This window comes from Nanorana parkeri, unplaced genomic scaffold, assembly GCF_000935625.1.
Source record: "Nanorana parkeri isolate BGI_ZX_2015 unplaced genomic scaffold, ASM93562v1 scaffold145, whole genome shotgun sequence".
In the NCBI taxonomy this organism is placed as follows: Eukaryota; Metazoa; Chordata; class Amphibia; order Anura; family Dicroglossidae; genus Nanorana; species Nanorana parkeri.
This window is the reverse complement of record NW_017306413.1, coordinates 1322074-1332617: the sequence shown is the minus strand read 5'-3', so window position 1 is coordinate 1332617 and position 10544 is coordinate 1322074. Positions and strand designations below refer to the sequence as shown.

At 44.3% G+C, this 10544-nt stretch overlaps 1 protein-coding gene across 1 annotated transcript in view; it reads left to right on the top strand.

The window, feature by feature from the left end:
* LARP4B (La ribonucleoprotein domain family member 4B) overlaps window positions 1-10544 on the top strand; it is a 74505-nt gene that overhangs the window by 1361 nt on the left and 62600 nt on the right. Inside the window, exon 2 of the mRNA XM_018554187.1 lies at window positions 4035-4091. The gene's annotated coding sequence lies outside the window, so the exon portion shown is untranslated. The remainder of the gene's footprint in view (window positions 1-4034; window positions 4092-10544) is intronic.

Below are 10544 nucleotides of genomic sequence, written 5' to 3'. Positions count from 1 at the left end.
TCCCCCATATTCTTCCCTGTATTATACCTGCACCCCAAGCTCCCCCATATTCCCTGTATTATACCTTCGTCACCCCCAGCTCCTCCATATTCCCTGTATTAAACTTAAAACCACCTAGAGCAGCCCCATTTTTACTGTATTATACCCCCATTATGACCTACAGCACCCCCGTATTCCCTCTGTTATTCTCCTTGCCTACAACACCCTCGTATTTCCCATTTTCTCCTTATCACCCTCTATGTCCCATATTTCCTGCATTACATTCCTTATCAACCACTAATGTCTCATATTGGCTGCCTTATACCCCTCATGTCATAACTTCTGTCTGGCCCCCCTCATTTCCCTGTAACTTCACCTCCATCAGCCCCCCCTGTTTTCTGCCTTTCCCCCCACTTGTTATCAAAGCCCACATCAGCCCCGCATGTTATCAACAACAGCCCCGGCTTCCCTTGCGTATTCCCCTCATCGTTGCCATCCTGCTGCTGTTATCTTTCCCATACGACCAACTACATGTCATTTCCTGTTAATGCTTTGGTTGGCTCATCTTCCCTGTTTATCACTCGGGTCATCCACATCTCATATATTCCAAACCCTTCAAATTGGTCCGCCCTGTGAACACGCTCTTCCCAGTCAGATCTCAAGCTTGATATCCAAGCACAGCTCCATAAGAAGTAATTGACTGAGCCCAGTTGACTGTAATCGCAAAGCAATGAGATGAAGAGGAGCACGGGAGGGGATTTATCAAAACTGGAGCAGACAGAATCTGAATCAGCTTCTGTATTTCATTTTCAAAGCTTACTGAACCAACCATTTCCCAATGTTCAACCACTTCAGCCCCAGGTTTCCTGGCTCACTCATGTACATCACCCAGTCTTTTGGGTCAGCGATGACCCCTCTGATATCTCACATTCCCCTATTCATTGTAGTAACCATTATGTGTAGACCTACATGAACTTCCTGTCATGTCTTCTGTACATATTGCTTTTTGCCGTTCTCATCCCCTGCACTCTGCTTAACTTTTCCATTCACCACCGTTCTGTACATGGTCACCACTTGTCCCATCAGCACCCCTAGCTACTGCTATCATTATTAATCCCCTCCCCCATTCACCCTGCTTACCTTTCATCTTAATGGGCATGTTATACTATTTCACCCTTCTCCCCCATCACTGTCATTGGGGTAATAGATCATCCAGATGACTCTCCATAAGGTACAAGGTACTATAGGAGGAATTTATCAAAACTGGAGCAGTTGCCCATAGCAACCTATCAGCTTCTATCATCACTTTATGGCGTTAATCTTTGAAAATGAAAGAGAGAAGCTGATTGTTTGCCATGGGCAGCTGCTCCAGATTCTGTCTGCTCCAGTTTTGATAAATTCCTCCTAGATGTGCTTTTTTTTTTCCTTCTGGGTTTTTGATCAGAATTAGCTGTTTACACGAACCCATCAGGAACTTTATGTGGCTAAGCTCAGGTGAGATGAGCCAGAAAGGTTCAAGTGTATTTACATTCTACCTTATGGATTGGATCACTTTGGATGGTATGTTCGTTCCTCCCATGTTCCATATCAATATTCAGTAGTGTCACAGCTTTCATCTTTGAAGTCACCATTCATCCCAGTCACCACTCCTCTTTCTATATCGCCCTCCTGCACAGCACCGCTGTCTCCTGTAATCACCATTCATCCCAGCCACCGCTCATCTTTCCATATTGTCCTCATACACAGCACCGCTGTCTCCTGTAATCACCATTCATCCCAGTCACCACTCCTCTTTCCATATTGTCCTCATACACAGCACCGCTGTCTCCTGTAATCACCATTCATCCCAGTCACCACTCCTCTTTCCATATTGTCCTCATGCACAGCACCGCTGTCTCCTGTAATCGGCTCATCTTTCCATATTGTCCTCATACACAGCACCGCTGTCTCCTGTAATCACCATTCATCCCAGTCACCACTCCTCTTTCCATATTGTCCTCATACACAGCACCGCTGTCTCCTGTAATCGCCATTCATCCCAGTCACCACTCCTCTTTCCATATTGTCCTCATGCACAGCACCGCTGTCTCCTGTAATCACCATTCATCCCAGCCACCACTCCTCTTTCCATATTGTCCTCATGCACAGCACCGCTGTCTCCTGTAATCGCCATTCATCCCGTCGTCCTCCTGTTTCTAATGTATCATGTGCGTTCTTAGTGAAGTTATATGGGACAGAGGTTCGTTACAATATCACTGTTATAGGAAAACAAAAATAGTAAGGCTCTTATGACTCTATTAGTATGCGGTAACGTGCATGGTACCACAACGCATGGTCATGAGCGTTGGTGCAATGCAGAGCCATGCACCTATTCAGTCCATTTGAGTTGCACTAATTTGTATTGCCTTGTGCGGCTGAGACTGCTCAGTGCACTTTCTGGTGCGTTAGGCAGCATGTTCAAATGAATGGATTGCCTTAACCCAACATGCGTGCGCTAATGCATCACAACAGTGTGCACAAGGCCTTAATCTTTATTTATTTTTTCTGTAAATACAATGAACACATTCTATTTAAACTACCTCTGTTATGTAATGTTAGAGTTCCTTACAACCTCACAGAGAATGGGCCTATAATAAGTTATATTTTATATGTGAAAGTGACACTAAACTCTTGAAAATACATTCAAGTACCTTTTTACTATTAACATAAATGCATCTTATTTGTGTATCACTCGGCTGTAGATCCTCAAATCTCTGAATTGGTGCTGACACTGTCCTTCCTCCTGGAGGGTCGCTACTTTTGTTCCCCATGGTCCCTGTGTGTTGTAAAGTAGCCACCGCTCCAAGCTCGCTTTCATATTTGTTCAGACGTTATCTGGGGTCGGCATCTTATTTCAGTGAGATGCTGGCTCATTGATGACACAATTATTTATGTCCTGCTTCCTGTGCAGCTCTTGTCACAGATCAGCCTCATTCTGGAGCCTTTCACCTTGTGATGCTACAAAGTTACAATGTTAATGTTGCAGTGTGATTGCTGGGAGGGGAGATGCTTCCTGCTGCAGACTGGTGACACCGTGTCAGTCTGGGCATAGTCACTTGATGGGGGCCCAAGCACTGTTTTGATTGGGAAAGCTATAATATGCTGGAAAATGATACAGTTGTTATATATTGTGACATTTAGGATTTTTTTTTCAAGCAGACAAGTTACTGTTTAATTTTTAAAGTAAATAGTATGTCACAGTCCCTTTGACAATGCTGGTTGCCTGGCTGTGACTTTACTATTTAAAAAAACCCCAAAAAACTACACAAGTCATTTTTTCTGTAAAGAAAATCCTAGTTACCGGTCCTGCCGCCTGCGTTGCCAACTTCACTGTCTTGAGATGTATCTTCAGCATCCAGCATACATCCAGATGTCTGAGGCCTTGTCCCCCTCCAGCTTCTGCATCACCTCTGTCTTCTGTTATAATGAAGTATACAGATAGCAGGGGATGCAGGCATCTGAGCCTCCTGGAAGTGACAGATGCAGAAGGTTTTTCAGTAAGCCTGACCTTTTAAAACAATGGATTTTGGTGGCATGAGCGGCTGGACAGGTAAATATTGTTAACGGAAATGGCTTTTTTTTTCCCCCTAGTTTTTCTTTTAGTGCCCGTTCACACCACATCCAGATCACCAGACCAGATTGTTTCTGGACCCAAAATGCATCCTTACGGCCTCTGTTCACACCAGCGCAGCCCGTTCCAGACCAGAAAAATACTGAATGTTTCATTTTGTCTGGTCTGGAACTGCAGTCAGGTTCACACCATTTTCCAGACAAGATCTGATCCGGATAATGGTGTGAACCTGCCCGCAGTTCCAGTGAGACTTTTTCTCTGGTCTGGTCTGGAACGGACTGCGCTGGTGTGAACGGTGGCCAGAAATGGCATAGGGATACATTAGGATGCATTTTGGGTCCGGAAACAATCTGGTCTGCAGATCTGCATGTGGTGTGAATGGGCCCTCAAACAAATACTAGTATGTAGATCAGTTTTGACTTCATCAATTGCATTCTTGTTTCAGGTCAGTGACTAGAAACGCTGAGGCCAGGGAAAGCCCGACGACTAACTTTTTCGGAAGGTGAGCAATGACGACCTCCATATTTTTTCGTAAAGGTTGTTATGTTTTAACTCTTATCACAATGTCAATTACAGTAATCTGTATTACGCCATCACTCCTTTTTTCCCAAAATTCTCCTTGCTGCCATTTTTTTATTATTTTCCATCTTCTTATTCTCAGTAGATTTTCTTTCATAGTTTTACCTACAACAAAATTTGGCACTTGAGGATGGTCTCCTACTCCTCTGTTCATGTGGTACAAGCAGGGCTCCATTCACACAAGAGCGGTGTTCCGCATGTAATCGGCCGTATTGCATTGTTCAGACTTTTGCGGTGGCCTCGCGGTATGAAAATGTGCAGCCCGCAAAATAGTACAGGTATGATTTTTATATAATGGCTGCAAACGAGCGGAACCTGCGCAGTTAAAATTATAGCGTTTGCGTCCCATGCGGTCTTCCGCACGGAAAACCGCACAGGGAACTGTGTGTGTGTGTGTGTGTGTGTGTGTGTGTGTGTGGTGTGTGTGTGTCCTTCGGACTGTCATTGATCACCATCTGGCTGTATTTCTGCTCAGGTGAGAGTGATAAAGTACTAAGTAGGTAGTGAACACCTGTGTTATCCTGAGTATAAATTAGAGTTAAATGAACACACTTTGCCAATGCTTCCCAGGTTCTCAGAAACAGACGTTTCTGTATAAAAGAAGTTGGTCCTTCCAGATGAACTCCGGGATAAGCACATTTCATAAGCACATAAAGCTGGCCATACACCTTACAACCATCGCAACACTTTTGTCTTGCGATGGTCGTAAGTTTATTAAAAGCTCGTACGATCTGCCCATCTTGGACAGGCATATCGTACTTGCGATCATCGAAAGCCTGCCCCGCTGAGGGGCGGGCTTCCGATGACCGCAGTAAGGGGTGGGCTTCCGATCACTGCAAACGGGCAGTGTGCGCACTCCGGCCCAGTTTTCCAACAAGCAGGCCACTAACCCGCCGAGAATCGTACGATTCCCAGCGGGTTTTCAAGCCTGCTTGTTCGACGGAAGACGTGCGACCGTACAGTAGAAGCGGTCGCACGCCTTCCATACACTGTACGATTTTCCTAAGATCTATGGATTTCCCGCTATTCTCGTATGAGAATCGTACAGTGTATGGGCACCTTTTAGAGGCATGTGTGTTCTTGAATCTTGCTAGCCTATGTGTATTTCTTTAGATCGGTGCACTAATCCTGTCTGACATTGTGCAGGAGTTTCCTGCAATCAGGACCAGTCACTGCTGTTCTTTTCTTGTGCAAGGTGACTGGTCATTTATCTGCCTCCTCTGTAGTTTTCTGCAGGCAGTCTGTAGTAGGTGGGTCTGCTTAGTACCAGCACTTGGCTGAGCACTTAGTCATCATGTTCCAAACAGCTACAACTCTGTTTCTGAACTTTGTCCAGTGCAAGATCTTAAGGGACAGAGCACAATCTCCATCAGTCATCTGTTAGCTGGGAGGAGAGGGGAGTGTCTTGCCTTGCTGTTCCTGTGTATTTGTGAATGGTGGCTCCATAGGACCCTGCAAGGGAAAGGAGCCAACCTAAAGCTAGCCATACACCTTACAACCAAGACGAGAGTCTTGCGATGGTTGTAAGGTAATTAAATAAACGTACGATCTGCCCATCTTGGACAGTCAGATCGCACTTGCAATGCTAATGACTGCAATGCTGAACGGGCAGTGTGCGCTTGCACGCCTTCCCACGATGGTACGATAGTACGATCGTGGGATTTCCCGCAATTATCGTACGTTAATCGGCAGCTGTATGGGCACCTTAATACAGGATATCCGGGTCAGTGCTCGGGACCAGCTGATCTTTCCAGGAAACTAAAACGTTTATACATCAAGGAGCAGCATCCATTGTAAGTGATTTCCTCAGCATTTGAAATGGCTTACAAACATTTTGAATATCACTATAAACTGGCCATGCACTGTTCTACTTTTTTGTTTAAACTGCGGGCCGAACAAAAAAATATAACCAAATGCTCCATCTATTCTATACAGTGTAAATGGACAAGGTTCCGCTTTTGTATTCTAACAGTGGCAGGCATGCTGCTGTTGGAATACCTCAATGGTGATGGCCGCCTATTCACTGCAATCACTGTTGACTGAAAAACTCTCTGACCGGCACCTTCGATTTTCCGATCAAAGGATGCTGAATAGAAGGCTGCGGACTGGGCCACCCACTGAGCGAATTTCAGCTGGTTCTTCAAGAACTGGCCGAAATTCACAATGTATGGCCAGCTTTACTCTGTGTGCTGCCTAAGCTCCCCCTCTGTGCTCAGTCCCGGAAAACATTTATTATTGGCACACAGTCAATAACTTACAATTTTTATTCTAATTTTAACTTTTCTGGGTATTTATTTGTGGTCAACTTGAAAATAAAATATCTACTAACGGTATTTTTAATGCATTTTTCAGTGAATTAATAACTGGAATTTCGGGTGTTCTGTGGGTACCTGGAGTTCTATTCGGTGTTATAAGTATAGTTGCAGTTGTGGCTGCATATGATTTATTTCCAATTACAATGACCTTTACTGTCACACTGCAACTAGGACATCGGAAATGCATTTTATTTGCAGAATGTGATTCTGTTGTCGGCTTGAAACTTTCCTATTTTAGATTAGTTTATAGATGTGTTTATAGTTTAGATTAGATTAGTTTATACATCTATATAGTTTATAGATGTGTTGCTTATTAAGGATTGACAAAAGTATTGGGACGCCGGCCTTTACACGCACATGAACTTTAATGGCATCCCAGTCTTAGTCCGTAGGGTTCAATATTGAGTTGGCCCACCCTTTGCCACTATAACAGCTTTAATTCTTCTGGGAAGGCGTCTACAAGGTTTAGGAGTGTGTCTATGGGAATGTTTGACCATTCTTCCAGAAGCGCATTTGTGAGGTCAGGTACTGATGTTGGACGAGAAGGCCGGGCTCGCAGTCTCTGCTCTAAATCATCCCAAAGGTGTTCTATCAGGTTGAGGTCAGGACTCGGTGCAGGCCAGTCAAGTTCCTCCACCCCAAACTCCCTCATCCATGTCTTTATGGACCTTGCTTTGTGCACCGGTGTGCAGTCATGTTAGAACAGGAAGGAGCCATCCCCAAACTGTTCCCACAAATGGGAGCATGAAATTGTCCAAAATGTCTTAGTATGCGGATGCCTTAAGTGTTCCCTCCACTGGAACTAAGGGGCCAAGCCCAACCCCTTAAAAACAACCCAACACCATAATCCCCCCTCCACCAAACTGAACACTTGGTACAATGCAGTCAGGCAAACACCGTTCTCCTGGCAACCGCCAAACCTAGACACGTCCATCGGATTGCCAGACAGAGAAGCGTGATTCGTTGCTACAGAGAACACGTCTCCACCTCTCTAGAGTCCAGTGGCGGTGTGCTTTACACCACTGCATCCGACGCATTGCACTTGGTGATGTAAGGCTTGGATGCAGCTGCTCGGCCATGGAAACCCATTCCATGAAGCTCTCTACGCACTGTTGTTGTGCCAATCTGAAGGCCACATGGAGTTTGGAGGTCTGTAGCTATTGACTTTGCAGACAGTTGGTGACTTCTGCGCACTGTGCGCTTTAGCATGCGCTGACCACGCTCATTTTACGTGGCCTACCACTTTATGGCTGAGTTGCTGTTGTTCCCAGTTGCTTCCACTTTGTTATAATACCAGTAACAGGTGACCGTGAAATATTTAGTTGCAAGGAAATATCACGGAACACCTGAATCCAATGATTTGGAGGGGTGTCCCAATACTTTTGGCAATATAGTGTAATGTATGTGTGCAAAACATTTCGGTATATATTGCCATCTGGGAGAGTTAACACTCTCTTATTATCCTGATCACTAATATCAGGAATGAAAGTGAGCTTAAATTCAACAAATTTTAGTCATCACCAGAAAAGGAATAGAGTGGAAATCTTCCTATGGAGACACTTGTTCCTGTGACGGCTGTCTAAGATGGGATTTCCCACGCATTAGAATGAAATCCTCTCCCTTCCTGTTGAGAGTACATGACAGGAATTGAAGTGAAATCTCCTTAATAAGCATCAGTCGGCAAAAAGACAGTTGTTTTTCTATTCCCCCTCTCTATCCAGAGTTGGGGGGAGTGGAGGGGGAAGTTGTAAACTTTGGGGCATGTTAGGTATTCTAATAGTGCTGATGCCATGAACAGTCAGTTTGCTTTGGAAAGCTGGATTATTGCTTTATTTGTTCTGTTCTCTGACACTACTATATAGAGTTTGGTGCACACCCAGTGATTTCTTTTATTAGATTGCTTTGTGTACAATATGCGCTGTGTTTGGAAGGGAGGTGGATAACTATGTAGATTGTTGTGAAGTAATGTTGCTGTGCTCCTTCCTCATGCTAGGAGATGGTTTGAGTCCAGGAATTACCACATTGTTCTAAGTGAATGGAAACAATCAACATATATTTTTAGATATTTTGTCTTCTGTATTTTTAGCAGTTGTCATTTTAACATAACAGCAAGTCAGAAATTGTGTGTACGTACACACAATCCATTAACATTTCAGCTTATAGCAGGGGTCTCAAACTATTTTCACTCAGGGGCCACTCAACAAATGGTTTTCTCTCATGGGGGCCGCTTGCCACGTTTCATACTTTAATATAAAATCTATCTATATCCGTTTTTTGGTACTACAGACACTAATATACACACAAGAAGGCCCCATTCATAGCTGTAGGTTTAGGTGTGATTAGGGATTCCTGCATCAGAAACTTGCGTTTTCCTGCAGTAGGAATCCCTGATGTGACGTTTACAAGTGGCAGCTATCACTCATTCAAGTTATTAATCAGGTGACAGCAGGTGCATGTAAACGCCTGCATACCGCATGTAGTGGTATGCGATATGATTACATGCGGTTAAGAATCACTCTCCCTGGATGCATAATCATTGCGTCCAGGGAGGGTGATTGATTCCTTACCCCATGTAATCATATCACATACCATTACATGCAGTGTGCAGGGATTCCTACTGCAGGAAGCCGCAAGTTTCTGTTGCAGGAATCCCTAATCGCACCTAAAGGTAGAGGTGTGAATGGAGCCTAATATACTTCTACTCCCCAACATTGACATTGTGATCTGGGGAGTCTCAAGGGGACAGCACCAGAGATTAGGAGAGTATAGCAGTTGGAGCTGCTTTTGTATTTTTTTATACTGCTGCCCTTCGAAAAAAAAGAAAAAAAATCTATCTTTTTTTTTTTTGCCCTAAATTGGATTTTGTGTTTTAGCTTTGGTGGAAATTGGCTGGTAAAGCAGTTACCGTATTTATTTCAATTGTGCGTTTTTCTTTGTTTACCTGGAGTTTAGATTTAATTATCTGCCTGGCTTTTGGCATTTGTGCAACAGTACAGGAACTAATAAAAAGTCATGTGATTGTAGTGAACCTGGGTAAGGCTGGGCACACACCTTACAACCATGGCAAGACTTTTGTCTTGCCATGGTTGTAAGGTAATTAAAAAAACGTACGATCTGCCTATCTTGGACAGGCAGATCGTACTTGTGATGATCACAAGGCTGCCCTGCTGAGGGGCGGGCTTCCGATGACCGCAATGCCGAACCGGCAATGTGCACTTGCGCACACCGGCCCGCCAGCCGTTTATCTTACGAACATGCTACAAACCCGCCGAAAATTGTACGATTCGCGGCGGGTTTTCGAACATGTTCGTAAGATAAAAGTCGTGCGACCTTACGGTAGCGGAGGTTGCACGGCTTCCACACACCTTGCGATAATCGTACGATCGCAGGAAATCCTGTGTGGGCACCTTAAGATATATATTTCAGATTGGTTGCTGTGGTTTACTCGAAATTTTGGCAAGTCAAACCATTTATATGTGCAGGCTTTGCAGTGGAACACGGTGGTTGAGCTCAGTGCTGCGTCCCTCAATGCATGATGAGTCTGCTGAAAACTGTTGACACTCTGTGTGGTTGGCATCACATCTGAAGAGTTTATTAAAGGCCAACTCTGGATTCAGCCCCCTAATCGGCCCACCCAGAGGCCCCCAATGCTGTGGTTCCATATACTTTGTTGTACAAATTTCAGAGACAATTACTGCAAACAAGTGATTTCTGTAGCTCTCAATGAAACTTCTCTACTTGCCAACAGGTAGTATTGCTCTTCATGTGCGAAATGCTCCAGCTGTCTCAAGTACAGTGTTGAAGGGTGTATTTTCCAGACTGCATGTTTCAGACCTTTAATAGATGTTTGATAGGATTCAGATTAGGGCTCATGGATGGCTCTTTCAGAACAGTCAAATAATTGGTTCATATTCATTCTTGGGTACTTTTAGCTGTGTGTTTTTGGTTATTTTCCTGTTAAGGAGCCTATGTAAGGCCACTAAAACAGAGCAGTACATTTTACTCCAGAATTCATTGATGAGATTGCATTGTGCTCTGCACAAGTTTAGGCAGCCCTTGTT